Source organism: Eptesicus fuscus, chromosome 20 (genome assembly GCF_027574615.1).
Source record: "Eptesicus fuscus isolate TK198812 chromosome 20, DD_ASM_mEF_20220401, whole genome shotgun sequence".
Lineage (NCBI taxonomy): Eukaryota > Metazoa > Chordata > Mammalia > Chiroptera > Vespertilionidae > Eptesicus > Eptesicus fuscus.
The window spans coordinates 43759436-43775578 of NC_072492.1; positions in this window are offsets into that span (position 1 = coordinate 43759436).

Here is a 16143-nt window from a genome sequence, read left to right on the forward strand (position 1 = left end):
CAGGTTTCAGGTGCACATTTCCGCAACACATCATCTGTACACTGTATTGTGTGTCACCACCCCAAGTCAGGTCTCCATCCATCCCCATTTATCCAGCCTATACCCTCTCCAATTATCCAGCCTATACCCTCTCCACTTCTGTCTCTCCCCTCTTCCTCCATAGAATCATGATTTTAACTCAGGTTCTCCAACACCATCACCTCCTGCCCTTTTTAGGAGCGTGAGCTGTAAAATCAGAGAGTAGAAAAAGTCTCTCCCGGGGTGAACTAGCCAATCACAAAGGCAAAATCATCCTTAATTGCAAATAATATCACTAAAGCACACCCAGCTCTGCTTGTCCGCTCTGGCAACAAAGCCTTGCTCAAGTCCTTGGACTTTCCTCATCTCACTATGTGCAAGACGGGAAAATTTGGTCAAGACTAAAGGAAGCCTTGGGGATGCTTGGAAGGGGTGCCCTTTTAAAGTGTTGCGCAGTCACTTACATCTGTGAGCAGGAGGGAAAAGAGGGAGACAAGATAAAAAGAGCAAATGAGAGAAACAGACTTATTGAGATGTGTGGTTATGAGCAGGGTGCTGATGGACGTGGATGGGTCCTGACTCGGTAGGATCGGATTGTGTTCACAGTGATCCAGCCACATACGTGAGAACATCCATCTGTAGGATGTGCAAGGGCCAGGCTGCACTCTGTTTCACATTTGGTTCATCTTTATGGAAAGCTGAGATGCTGTCATTAAAAGGGAAGTAATACTTTGCAGGAGAGGTTGGTTGGGGATTGAATGAATGGGTTGCTTGTGGGTGTATCAGGGATCAGATAGGAGGCCTGTCCACAGTTGGCTGTCATTAACTGGGAGCACAGTGTGTTTGTGCCTTTTAAAGACAATTGTCCCATCCCCGAAGCATTCCATGGGCACCCTCTTGTTTATAGTGAGAGAACAATGGCCAAACAATCCTCAAATAGATTTTACTATGCATGGCATTTCAGAACAGATGAGTAGTAAGTCTCCAGGCAAAATTGCTATGTCATTATCCTATGATTTGGCAGGTTACATATAAAGATTGGGCATTTATAGAAATAAAAAGCCTCTGCAGTGCCACCAGGTCAGACATTTCCTAAGTGCCTAAGTTTATCATACTGTAGCCAAATAATAATACAATTTTCTCATATTTTGGTCTTTCCAGGAAAAGGGAGCCAATATACACTGAGTGGCCAGATTATTATGATCTCTGAACGCATAATAACCTGGCCACTCAGTGTATATTCTATGTAATCCTATGTAATAAAAGGCTAATATGCAAATTGTCCCCTTGACCAGGAGTTCGACCAGCAGGCAGGCCGGCCAACTGCCCATGTCCTCTACCCCTGGCCAGGCTGGCTGGACCCCAACCATGCATGAATTCATGCACCAGGCCTCTAATATATATTCTATTTAATAAAAGAGAAACATGCAAACTGACCACACCTCTGCTACACCCACAAGCCACGTCCACCAGCCAATCAGGAGCGAGTATGCAAATTAACCCACAGCAGTTAATTTGCATATCCAGGCACAGAGCGAAGACTGAAGACAGTGTAGAAGGAAGCTAAGCACTGCAGAAGGGAGCAAAGCTGCTGAGAAGCAAGCGGGGTGGTGGAGAAGGGAGGGAAGCAGGTGGGGTGTCAGAGATGGCCGCAGGAAACCCTATTCTTGTAGGAATAGGCCTGAGGAAGCCCTATTCTTGCAAGAATCTTCCTGCAACAGGCCTCTAGTGTGTGTGTGTATGTGTGTTCAGAAATCATAGTAATCTGGCCACTCAGTGTATATAGATGGTTCAAGTTAAGAAGTATTCAGTATAGTATTTTAGAGTAGGAGGGGAAGACAAGTCAACTTAAAGTTGCTTCCAAATAGTATTTGTATTTATTTACTTACATACAAGGAAAAATAATGAAAAACACACATAGGCAAAAAGACTTTTAAGATCACAGATGGTCTATCCATGTTGTTGCAAAGGGTGAAATTTTCTTCCTTTTTATGGCCAAGTAGTATTTCATTGTGTAAATGTACCATAGCTGTTTCATACACTGCTCAAGCTGATGGACACTTGGGCTGCTTCCAAATCTTGGCTATTATAAATAACACTTCTGTGAACATAGAGGTGCGTATATAGTTTTTCAAATTAGTGTTTTGGGCTTCTTCAGATAAATTCCCAAAAGTGGAATTGTGGGTCATAACGCAGTTCCATTTTAAAATTTTTTTAGGAAACTTTATACTGTTTTCCACAGTGTCTGTACCAATCTTCATTCCCACCAACAGTGTACAGGGTTCCCTCTTCACCACATCCTCGCCAGCACTTGTTTATTGATTTTTTTTATTTTTATTTTTTAAAATATTTTTTATTGATTTTTTACAGAGAGGAAGGGAGAGGGATAGAGAGTTAGAAACATCAATGAGAGAGAAACATCGATCAGCTGCCTCCTGCACACCCCCCACTGGGAATGTGCCCGCAACCAAGGTACATGCCCTTGACCGGAATCGAACCTGGGACCCTAGAGTCTGCAGGCCGATGCTCTATCCACTGAGCCAAACCAGTTAGGGCTGTTTATTGATTTATTGATGATAGCCATTCTGACAGGTGTGAGATGATATCTCACTGTGGTTTTAATTTGCATTTCTCTGATGATTAGTGAAGTTGAGCATCTTTTCATATGTCTATTGGCCATCTGTATATCCTCCTTGGAGGGATCTGGAGAGCATTGTGCTAAGTGAAATAGCCAGTCACAGAAAGAGAAGTATCATATGATTTCACGAATATGTGGAATTTAATGAACAAACTGAACTAACAAGCAAAATAGAGACAGACTGATAGATGGAGAGCAGGCAGATAGCTCTGGTGTAGGGGTGGTATTGAGGGAGGTGGAGGAATTGAGCAAAAAAGAAAAAAAAGGAAGAACTCATGGACACAGACAACAGTGCAGTTATTGTGGAGGGGAGGTGGTGAGTGGAAGTGGAGGAGGTTGTAAGGTGAATAAATGATGATGGAAAAAATAAAATAAAGAAAAAAGGTATTTTAACTTAAAAAAAGATCACAGAAGTTCTCTCAAAGGGTAGATAATGAGACGGCTGTGTTGGAAACTCTTCTTAACCTGATTTTAAAACATACTTTCTTAAATTTATTGGGGTGACATTGGTTAATAAGATTGTGTGTGTATATTACATTGTGTGTTCACCTCCCAAAGTTAAGCTCCTTCTGTCATCATGTATCTGACCCTCTTTACTCTCTTCTACCTCTCCACCACCCCCTCTCCCTTTGGTAACCACCCTACTATTGTCTGTGTCTCTGAGTTTTTGTTTGTGTTATTTACTTACTAGTATTTGTTGCTTTCTGTTTTATATCCCACATATGAGTGAAATCATATGCTTCTTGATGATTGGATAGAGAAGATGTGGTACATATATACAATGGAATACTACTCAGCGATAGGGAAAGATGAAATACTGCTGTCTGTGACATGGATATATCTGGAGAATATCATGCTAAGTGAAATAAGTCAGACAGAAAAAGTAAAATTAATCTGATTTTTAAAAGCAGTTAAGATTTAAATAAGGATGCAGAGGTAGATGGAGCCTGTAAGTGATGACCAACGAATAGCATTCAGGCCTTAAGAGTTAGGAAACTTGGAGAAGAGAATATATCAGAATAAAGAAAAAGTACATTTCAGTTAAATAAGATCTGTGTTGACAGAAATCCAAGTTGGTAAATGTTTATTAAGATCCTAATCTGTTTATTAAGAACCTCACCCAGGAATGGTTCTCCGGAAAGCATATTTCTGAGCAATTTGGAACATACAAAATGTGAAAGACACCTTTGCTGCACAGACTGCACATCAAGCAACGTTATCCCAGCCCTTAATTGTAAGGAAGCTGAAAGGGCAGGCTATGGCCGGCTTATCTTTAATTCCTCAGTCACTTCCAGTTCGTAGAGTGCCATGGCAGGCCCTCCATCAATGTTATTAACTTCGGTCTTGGGAAGAATATACAGCTCTAGTGGATTGTGTGAAAAAGACCGAGTGAGATAGAAATGAGATGAAAAAGAAAGATGGCTGTGGGCCAGTGCAGTTAAAAATGAAGAGGTCTGAGTTAATAGAGTCAGAAAGAGTGGCTGGAAAGGAAACACAAATCCTGTAGAATTTCCCAAATTCTGGATTTTGCTGATTGAATCCCCAGGATATTTTTAACGTGTTCCTCTGACTCCCATGTCACTTGTAAGGTAGATATAAAGGCTTTATTAGATTTAGGTTTGCCATTTTTGGCAAGACTACTTCAGAGGGAGTGTTGTGTACAGTACTTCTTAATGTTCATGCCGTAACAACATTTCTCATATCCACCTCACTTGACCTTTGATGCTTAAGCTCATGTGGCTTCTGTAACCCTTGTGAAAATCTCCCAACTGAAAAAACAAGACAGTGCTGAGGTTTAGTAACTGGGAACTCAGCGGACAGGCTTCAGGAAGGTAGTAAAATCTCTAAATTTTTTCTCTGCATGTTTATATGTTCACTCTTCTGGGGAGAGGTCACAGCTTTCATTAACTTTTTTGAGGGAGTATAGACATCATATCCAGTGATGTAAAACTGCAAAGGTTCCTTTTCTCTGTTGGCCTCTAGTTACCAATAGAATGTTTAGGATTTTCATATTTTATAAAGAACATAATATTAGATTTTGAAATTAACTATAATTAATCTGTCTCATACTCATAACTTTACAGACAGACCCATGGACAGGTCTGGGAGAGTAAGACTTCATTACATTGTTGTATTGCTTCTTCTTATTTCTATTATTATTATTGTTATTATTATTTATTTATTTATATTTTGCTGCAAAGAGCTTTATTGTTTCCATTGGTCCAATGCATGGGAGAGGGCTCCAGGGTGGTTAAAAGAATAGCAGGTGGTTTTGGGAGAGATTTAGGCTATTAGCTAGACATTAGGGGGCCTCTAGGCGCCAAAGGCCTCTGGGCGCCAAAGGCTCCTGGTCGTGCTTGAGGGTGAGCCTTTCGAAGAGATACTTGCCCAGCCCAGCCTGGGGCCGGCCGGCCTGTGTAGGTGAGTCAGGTGTAGCCCATCTTCTTGATGAGTTTCACCTCCTTACCCCGGAAGTGGTTCTCCAGGAAGTCTCAGAGCTGAGGGTCTGCAAAGGTAGAACCAGGGCGTGCAGCTCCCAAAGGGCCTGGGTCAGGCTCCTCTCCAAGGCCATGGCGGCTTCCATGGCGTCCTGAGTTTTGCCCCATTCACCTTGGGGAGGCTTCAGCACGTCCTGGAAGAGAATGCGGCCACCGCGCTGGTTTTGCATCTCTAAGAGACGCTCAGTGCCTTGTGCTGCTTCTTCTCTGCCAACTTGCAGAAGAAGCGGCCCACGCCCTCGAGAGCCACGTTGTCGTGGTGGGAAAAGAAGCCCAGAGAGAGGCAGGTGTGGGTGGTCCGCAGATACAGGTTGGCCAGGCGGTTGAGTGCAGCCTCCAACTCGGTGGAATAATTCTGACGAATTTGGGAGCTCTTGGTTGTTTGGCAATAAAGAATTAAGGTAGGAAAAAAAAACCCAAAACGGTGTTGGCTGGTCTTGGAGGCTGAGGTGGTTCTGAAGGTGGTGACTGGATAAGATGCTGGAGGGGGGGTTGGAGGCTGGAAGATGGGCATCCCTGGGTCTGTTCCGTCCAAACACTGTTGAAGCAAGAGACAGATCCAGGACCCCCGAGGGCACTGCCTCTCTATTATTATTTTTAAAGCCATAGAGATGACACTCTAGGTCAGGCATCCTCAAACTATGGCCCTCAGGCCACATGTGGGTGTTTTTGCCATTTTGTTTTTTTACTTCAAAATAAGATATGTGCAGTGTGCATAGGAATTTGTTCATAGTTTTTTTAAAACTATAGTCTGGCCCTCCAACGGTCTGAGGGACAGTGAACTGGCCCCCTGTTTAAAAAGTGTGAGGACCCCTGCTCTAAGGTTCACTAAACTTCTTGCAGTTGTGGGATGCTGATCCATGTTCATGTACAAATGGCTGGCTATGTCTCAAATATTTTCTCTTACTTTTTTCTCCTACCCCCATACTATGCATTTTGTCTCTGATTTTATTGTTGGCTAAAGTCCATAGCTACAAATAATTAGGGTTAAAATCCTCTAATTTAATTCAGTGTATTTTGGAGCTGCTCTGATTCTGTGATTAGAGAGATTAATAAGGCACAGTTCCTGCCTTCAAGGATCCTTCAGTCTATGGACATAGGGTTTTATTTTATTATTTCTTTTTTTTTTTTTTTTGGTGTACATGCTTGGGAAGCACATACACCAAATTTATTTATTTATTTATTTATTTATTTATTTATTTACTTATTTAGCTAATTCAGTACTTTGCCAGATGACACAACCTGTTAGGTGAGAGTCTGTTCTGGGTGGTTAGGAGCAGTCACTGATCTTTACCTTTTTATATTTTGAATTCTTGCCAGTTCTCAGGCAGACATGGCAATTTAACATTATCACCAAGAGAGAAAACCTCGTTTTCCAGGTTGTCAAAATCTTTTCACCTGGTGGTGATGAAGTCATCATCATTTCAGTGACATGTTTGTCATTCAATACTTTAGTGTGAAGCTTGGAAAGAATGGCTCGGCCTATCCCATGAAACTGGGAGTTGAATGAACCTCGTTTATCACTGTCACCTTCTAAGAAAGGAGCCGCATCTCCTCCCTTTTTCCAGTTTTCTTTCCCATCTGACACGGAACCTTTCTGAGAAGGTAGATGTTCCAGCCAGATATCATCTTTGAAAGGAGTTGCCAGGACAGTGTGGTTCTAGACAGATGCTTTAGGTCCTTTTGCACTACTTTTGGCACATCACCAGGCCTGTTGGGGTGATCTTGTTCATTTGAGCCTACAGAAGAAAAACCGATCCCCATGAGTGCGTGGGGAGTGCTAGTGTTAAGACTCAAATGATCTCACTCTTTTTTTCCCTCCTCATTATCATCTTAATCCGAATAACATGATAGGTAATCAAGTAAATCCTTTATGAAAGGGCTGTTGTCATTGATAATCCTTCAATTAACCGCACGTTAGCTTTAATGCTCTCTGGGTGTTGCTTTCTTTTGCCATTTAAGGAGACATTTTGAGTAACTGGTTTTGGTTTGCTGAGACATCATCTCATGCAATTTGCTGAAATCTTGTCCTGGGAGGTTTTGCCTTTAGCCCAGTGTAGTTCATGTGGCGTCTGGGTCAGTGAATGGGAAGGTTTTATACTCCAGGGTCTCACCCGCTTGACAGTTATTGGTGCCTGAAATCTAACCATTTATTTTCTTGGTTCACCAAAGTATTGCTTCCTATTTAAAAAAAACCTTAATGTATTATTCACCTTTTCATTCATTCATTCATTCATTCAGTCTTTCATCCATCCATCCATCCATCCATCCATCCATCCATCCATCCATCCATCCATCCATGCATTTGTTCAAATGCTTATTGAATACTTAATCTAAGTGGCTGTAGCCTAGAGAGCAAGGGGGGAAGTGGGATGCGATGAATCAGGTAATGCATTTAGGTGCTGGATGTCCCTGGCTTTCTCAACTCTTCTAAGTATTTTGATCTTCAATGTAAGAGCCAGGGGAGACCACAGGAAGACTTTAAGCAGTGGGTTGCTGTGCCTTGACCGTGTTTTAAAAAGATAACCCTGGCTGGCTTGTGAGGAATGCGCGAGAGAAAGAGTGAACGTGGGGATCAGTTGGGAGGTTATTGCACCTGTCCAGGTGACAGACTGTGATGTTTTTTTAAATTAGTTTTTGTAGAAGAATGATTTAGTAAAATATGCAGGGATATTAGAGGAAAAGCACAGCATTACTCTTCTGCCAAGAAAAAGAAGACTTGTAAAAAATTAAATTTATTTTTATGGCATCCATGTTATGTATATGTCACATTTGTCTATTCTACAGGATTATATCATAAACACAGTGTTTATCATACTGTCTGAAACTGCACGTGTTTGATGCATATCCTAATGAATTTGCATGTAGACAGGAGTAATCATATATTTTGCTAACGTCATCTCTTGTTCAAGGCTCTTAACTTGTTTTATGAACAAGTAACTACTATGATGGACACTGTTTTATAGATGAAAGAATTAAAGCAGTGAAAGGAGAAGGACTTGCCTAAGGTTGTCCAATGAGTCAATAGCAGAGGAGCCATGGAACCCAGCCCTGCGTAACATTGGCTTCACATTTTATCCATGGGGTTTATGGTGACTTACTGTGTATTTACAGTATCTTTGCAGATTTATTTCTAGGTTGCTCCTTTCTGTATTTGTGTGATATCCTTTTGACTTATTTTCCTATTTATTACTTTCTCTCACTTAGGGAATAAATTCTTGCAAAGTGTATATTGGTTAAAAAAGGAAGAGGCAGTTTTGCATGATGGTTAAAAGTGCAGGGTCTCAAGTCGCACAGTCCTGGGTTTGCATCGTGGCTCTGACCCTAACTATCCATGCGGCTCGGGTATGTATGAGCGGCTCATGCCTCAGGTTCTGCATTGGTAAAATGAGTAGTTGTGCAGAAAATGCACACACAGCGCCCTGAACACTTTGGCCCTTTGGAAGTCCTCAGTAAATGTTAATTGTTATTATTGTTGCTGTAAAAAGATGGCCCCAGAAGGTGGTGGAGTATGTTTACATCTTCCAACTGTTAGTTAAGGTGTAAGCCTTAATATATATTATCTTTACATCAGTTGAGTTCCCTGAGGCTTGAAGTACAACAGGGAAACCTGATTGGTTGGTGGATTTAAATACTCATGACTTCATTATGTATGCATTAATCTCCAGTTTTGGTTTTGGTGCTTTATGGAGATAATTCATGACCTTTCTTTCTTTCTCTCTCAATTTTCTTTGGTTTAATTGTAGGTGAGTCTGGTAGGCAGGATAATGTCCCCTGAAAGATGTCCATCTCCTAATACCTAGAATTTGTGACTATGTATGTTACATGGCAAAGGAGAACAAAGGTTGCAGAGAGAATCAAGGTTGCTAATAAGCTGCTCTCAAAGTAGGCATAGTAGCTTGAATTACTCATGTGGGCCCAATGTAATCACAAGTGTCTTCAAAAGTAGAAGAAAGAGGTAGAAGAGTCAGTCAGGGAGGGAGAAGATGAAGGCAGAGTTCGGCGTGATGAGATGGTTGATTTTGAAGATGGAAGGGGGACACAAGCCAAAGGGTGTGAGCAGCCCCAGAAACTGGGAAAGGCAAGGAAACAGATTCTCCCCTAGGACCTCCAGGAAGGGACTCAGCCCAGTGAGACGCATGTCGGACTTCAGAAACAGAGAACTGTAAGAGAATAAATTTGTTTTGTTTTGAGCCACCAAATTTATAGTAATTTATTACAGTGGAAATAGAAAATTAATATAGCAAGTGTCTGTGTGTGACATAAAAATAGGAACTCTAGTGATTGATTCCCCCCCTTCCCAACCCCCCGGCAAATTAAATTACGGTGAATAGAAAATTTTTCCATGTCATTTAAAAATAATTTATATGTATTTTAATATAACGTTTTAATTATCAGCATAACAGCAAAGATGGTTATAGTGACTATATTTTATGAACCCTGCATAATCAAATTGTAGGCAGATTTTTTTTATTATTTGGAAATTAATTTATATAATACTAGTGGCCCGGTGCGTGAAATTCGTGCATGGGGCGGGGGTGTCCCTCAGCCCGGCCTGCACCCTCTCCAATCTGGGACCCCTCGGGGGATGTCTGACTGCTGGTTTTAGGCATTCCCACAGGGATTGGGCCTAAACTGGCAGTTGGTTATCCCTCTCACCATCCGGGACTGCTGGCTCCTAACCACTCACCTGCCTGCCTGCCTGCCTGCCTGATTGCCCCTAACCTCTCTGCCTGCCGGCCTGATTACCCCCCACTGCCCCCCCCCCCCAACCAGCCTGCTTGCCCCCAACTGACCTCCCTTCTGCCGGCCTGCTTGCCCCCAAATGCCCCCCCCTGCTGGCCTGCTCGCCCCTAACTGCCCCCCACTGCCGGCCTGCTCGCCCCCAACTGCTCCCCCGCCAGCCTGCTCGCCCCCAACTGCCCTCCCCTCCTGGCCTGATCACCCCTAACCACCTCTGCCTCGGCCCCACCACCATGGCTTTGTCTGGAACGACGGAAGGTCTCCCGATCTAATTAGTATATTACCCTTTTATTAATATAGATACCTTGCAAATTTGTAGAATATAAACCACATTTAATTAAATATTTCACAAGTGATTTTTATTGAAAAGTATAAAATTACATAAAACAAAGCTTTTCTTGAAGGTCTAGGGCAAACAGTTACCATGGTTAGGGCAATGTGAATATTTGTCTTTTATTATGAGCCAAACCTGTCTCCTTTCTGATCTCGTCCTCTGTCCTCAGCTCTTGAACTCCTCCATTGACCTTCCTCTCAGGTAGAGCTATGTGAACCATGGGCTTCTCCATCACTAATTGCTGTTTACTACATAAGCTTCATATCATTAGTATGAAGAGATCGTGCTGTAACTGGGGTAGTGGACATGATGCCTGCAATGTAGTCCCACTGAACTAGATTCTCCTCTGTTTGGGTGAGCTCCAGATAACCTCTTGGATCATCTTACTCTGTGGCAGCTATTGTTTTGGCTCTGTGCTCACCATGAATATGAACAGGATTCGAAATGAGAGCTACATTTTCCTGATGCTTCTCTAATCAAGACCTCTTGGTTTTATGCCTAGGGGAGCCGAACCATTCCATGCCAGTCTTCAAACAAGAAACTAAACATGAACCCAGCAACCTAACTGCTGTGGTTAGAATGAGATGAGAAGGAGATGACATTTAGTCAGGCCATCTGGTCTCCAAGGCAGAGCTTCACAGGGTGACACTCCTCTGCACAGTCACGGGGGCTCATTTCTGTTCTTAGGTTGGTGGGTTTGGAAGCATAATTGTTATTAGTGCACCAGAATCAAGGATTCTCAGGAGCCTACTCTCAGTAACTCAGTTAACTCTTATGTGCCAGACGAATGAGCCAGAATGTGAACTTACTGGTTTAACATTGAAAGATGATCCATTCTGCAACCAAAAAGTTTCCATATGCAAATTGAATCACCTTCTTTGTTGTATCCGAGTATTAGAGAAGCCAAATTATGATGTGAAGGTTGTTTGGCAAAAGTGGAATCAGAGGAGAATGAGGCCTGAAGAACCACCCTGACTCTCCATGTACTAATGTAATTGTGTTCAGCGATTGGGCTGGATAGAAACACTGTTGAGTTGCTTTTAGGGCTCACTATCTCCTGAACTCCATGACAAAAATTATTTCTTTAACTATTTATGCCTTTGAATGGACTGCAGGTATTATATTGTCAAACTTAAGTGATTAAGACCAGGGCATTTGGAGTACGGAAGACATGAATTTGTTCAAATTTTAACTTGACCATTTACTAACTATATGACGCTAAGTTAGTTAGCTTCTGTAAGCTTTGGTTCACTTATTAGTAAAGTGGGAATAATAATAGTATTATAGGGTTGTTGTGAGAATTGAGTCAGGTAAGTCATGTAAAGCACTTACACAGTGTCTGAGGCATAATAGTTAATCGATTTTTAATTGAATAGGAAAACATTACTCTTTCTACTTGTTGGTCCTAGGAAGTACTCTGGTTTTTGCACATAACTAATGGCTTTGGTTATGTGTTGGCTACGTTAACGACGTTAACTCTGAGAGTTTTGCAGGAGCCTTCTTGATGCTTTCCCTACTGAGCCAATCTCCTGACTCCAGGAACATTGGGGCCATGAGAGACAAGGGAAACAGGTATTGTACTAGAAGAAGGGCCACCAGTCCTATCTGAACTGCCTTGTCATTTTTGTTCTCCACAAAAGTGATCCTATTTAAAGGGCTGCCTTCAAATAGTTCTCACTTCTCTTGGGCCATCTTTGTCCTATTGGCTGCTGAAGAGTGTGAAGATTGATATATTATGGGGAAGTTTTTTCCAACTGAATTCCATAACATTCTGGAAAATATAAGAGTTGGCTTGGATATGAGAAGAGTTGGACCTATATGTGGTAATCATTTCACTGTGTATACGTACGGTATATCAAAAATACCTCAAGTATATACAATTTTTATTAAAAAAATAAGTAATAAAGTAAAAAAAACACAAGAAATGTTCTATTCTTATCAGAATGGCTTAGTGTGACCTTGGCCATTGTCACCTCAAGTGAAATACTTCATTAGCTTGAGTGTGATTGTTTTGCCAATGGAATGTAAGCCTCTCAGAGCAGCACAATGAAATCATACTTGCATTGTTATTGGGTGCCAGGCATGCTCTAAGAGCTTTGCATGCATTAATTAATGTCATCATCTCAACCTTATGAAGTATATACTATTAATAGCCTCATTTTAAAGATGAGGAAGTGGAGATAGAGAGGTCAAGCAACTTGCCCAAGATCTCCCACCAAGAGGTGGCAGGGCCAGGAATCAGACCCAGCTGGTCTAGCTTCAAGTATCTGTTCTTAATCAGCATGTGATTTTACTTCTTGACCAGAGATGGCCAAAGTTCTTTTCTGGCTCTTCCTAATGCCTTAGTAGAGGCCACTTGTTCTGAATTTTCATCCTAGTCTTCTTTTCTCCCTCAAGTTATAGAGTCCTCTTAAATGGGTTGTAATTTTTATTTGCTTTCCACTTTGAGACTTTGCTCTGCACCAACAAAAGTTTTGCTGGGGGTACAGGTGGGAAGAGGGGCGGATTCTCAGAGAATGGCAGTGAGGGGCAGCACAGTTATTTTTTATCTGATGGGTCAGTGGAACATGAGCTGACAAACACTTATTCCCCATTGGGGTGCAGAAATAAGACCTTTCTACTCTTTCATACAAGTTCGGGATAGGCAGTTCTCTAAAACCAACTATAGGGATTTGGAGAAATTCAGCCCAAAGTGTGGTCTCTCTCTCTAGGTCATCTGGGTCAGTAGAGTTAAGTTGCATCTCTAATGGCCATGGATATCAAGTAGGTAAGGATGAACCTTGAGGATATTATGCTAAGTGAAATAAGCCAATTATAGGAAGACAGCATGATTCCACTTACATGATATATCTGAAAACATACAAATACATAGAATTAAGGAATAGAGTAGTGGTTAATGGGGGCATGAGGGAGGGGAAAAGGAAGTGTTGCTAATCAAGGGGTTTGAAGTCTCAGTTATGCAAAATGACTAAGTTCTAGAGATCTGCTGACCAGCATTGTGACTGTGGATAAAAATACTGCTTCTGTTCTTGGAGACTGATTATATAATGTATCAGGCACATTTTTTTGACCTTGCTAAGGAAATCAAAGTACTTAAAATTCAGTCTAATTTTTGTGTCATTGGGCAAATCACTTCTCTGTTAGTTTTCTTATCTTTTAAATGTGAATATTAATAGTAGCTACTTCATGGTGGTATTATGAGGATTAAATGAGTTTGTAATAATTATTAACTTATTGATTTACCACCCCACTTTTTAAACAGGTGATTAGGCATGTAGGGGAAGAATCATCTGCAAGTGTGGTCATCTCTCAAGCTAATGTCAGAACCTAAAAGAACCTTAAAAAGGCATTGAGTCATCCAGATCTTTAAACCAATTAGAAAGCGGTGGCGTGAAAGCAGTGGCTTTTAATTCAGCACACATACTTTAGCTGAGGATTTTGTTAAAACTTGGATTCCCGGGCCCCACTCCTGGAGATGGTAGTGCGGGTGGTCTGGGGTAGGGCTCCAGAATCTGGATTTTACAAGCTCCCCAGGGGATTTGGATATAGGTGGTTTCTGGGCTGAGTTAGAGAAATTCTGGTGGGAGGTAATGTGAGGGGTTACAACTGACCAAACGTTTGAGGAAAATCTTCAGGCAGCCTCTTCTAAGCAGAAGATGATGGAGTGATCCTGGAGGATGAGGATGGAGAGGTCGTGGGCCATGTAGAAGGGTGGGGGTGCAGTGAATGGGTGAGAGACGAAGGGCAAGAGGGAAGTCGAAGTAAGGTTACCCCTGTGTACGAAGGGGTTTAAACCAGCTCTCATATGAAGGTGGAGTCAACATGAAAAAAAGACAAAACGTAGAGAAAGTATATTCCCTTGTTTATAAATACGAATGGGTGCTGATATCCCTTCTCCGTCCGAGACAAGCAAACAAGAGGCCACCTGGCTCCACGGAGTCAGTGCTCAGTGAGAGTGTCTCACTAGGACTTCGTGGGCTTGGAGGAAAGAACCTGGCATCACAACTGCCTTCCAGGACTGGGACTCGCGGATGCCTTGGTTTCAGGTATCTGTAATTTGGCCTAGTGGTTAAGAGCATGAGTTTGGGGGTCAGAAAGATCTGGGTTTGAGTCCTGGTTCTGTCATTGTCTAGCTCTGGGAAAGCCATTTATTCTGTCTGAGGTTTACTTTCCTTGTATGGAGAGAGGAACAAAAAGAGCTGCCTTGTGGGGCTGTGCTGAGGATGAGAGGCTGTGAGGTGAAAGGCTCTGCCGCACAGGGCCTGATACATGGGAGATGCTCAGCACACCGCAGACATTATTATTATTATTATTATTATTATTAGTAGTAGTAGTAGTAGTAGTAGTAGTAATGGCATTATTGTACTCTATAGCACTTGTCTCCCAAGAAGGTCACATTGGTGTTACATTTATATTAATAATGGCAATATTTATAAGAATAACTAATATATATATATTGAATATGTGCTGTGTGCCAGATACTCCTCTAAGTACTTTACATGCTTTATTTATTTAATTCTCACAATGATCTGATGGGAGTTACTTTGCCGATGGGGAAAGCCATGTTCAGAAAGGTTCAGTAACCCACTTGAGACCTCACAGTGAAGAAGCAGTGGTGGGATTTGAACTTGGGCTCCAGGGACCATGCTGTTTCCCGATTCATTCTTGTCTTTTGTGCTAAGATTATATTTGTATTGACTCCCCCCTTTCCCTCTCCATCAGCTCCTTTTCTAGCTGCTGACCTTTGCTGAACTGTGTATATATAAAACAAAACACCCACCTTTAACTCCCTCCTGTGGCTGCATAGGATACTGATTTAGCTTCCTGGTAAAAATCTGGGCCCCTCATTGTTTGACCACTCATTTACAACGTCTAGCAGATGGCTTTACATTCCTTACATAGAGAAGACATTTAAAGAATCTGTACACCTGAGTGGTCAGACCCCCTCTTTATACCTGAGTGGTCAGACCCCCTCTTTACTATGCAGTCTGTAGTTTATTTTTATCATGGCAGGCATGTGTGATACTTGGCCAAGTGGGAGGAATTTGAGGAAACTTATTTCTGGGATAGATTGATAGTGGCGTTGCTGCATCAGCCCGAGGTTAATCTGAGTCCATCGAGGTTCCGAAACCCTGAATCCTGTTGGAATTAAAACTCAGAGCAGACTGAGCAGCTCTGGCCTCTCACCAGTTGGTTTCCCAGTCTGTTGATGATGTGTATGGGGTCCACCAGGGACCATCACTGAACCAACACAAAGGAAGATGGCATGGAAGGAAATGACATATGCCCGGCTTTCAAATTAGGGAATAAACTCCATTCTGCAGAGCACTTTACAGCTTACAAAACCCTTTCACCATCATTATCCCATTTAATCCTTCCAGCCCCATGGGAGGCAGGGCCCAAGTTGTTATGTCCCTTTTATTCACGGTCACCCACAACGGCTCGGTTGTGACCCTGCCCTCAGGTTTCTGAGTCCAAGTTGCATGCTCTGTCCACATTTCCACCCTCCGTTTGAGATAGTATGCAATTAAGTGCTACCAGGGCTAACCTGGAAATTCAGATGAGAGAGAAATTATTGATAGAAAAGAGATCGCCCTGGAAGTTCTGCATTCCTCTTGCTTAGTGTAAGTTGCTACTTGTGTGTAGGGAGTGGATTGCTGAGATGTGAGTTAATGCTTTTGTCTTTGATGTGGGCATCAGTCATCAACTGATACCTGATACATATCCTAAGACTTCAAAAATGCTTTATTGACTACAATTGCGGGCTTGGTCACAGGAGCTTGTTCTATTCTTTGTCCCCAAAGCCAAACACTGTTAAAATTCCAAAATTATGACTGGATAGATAAATTCATAGAGAAAGTATTTTAACTTAAGATAATAATGACACAGGTCTAGAGCCATGGCTAAAAACA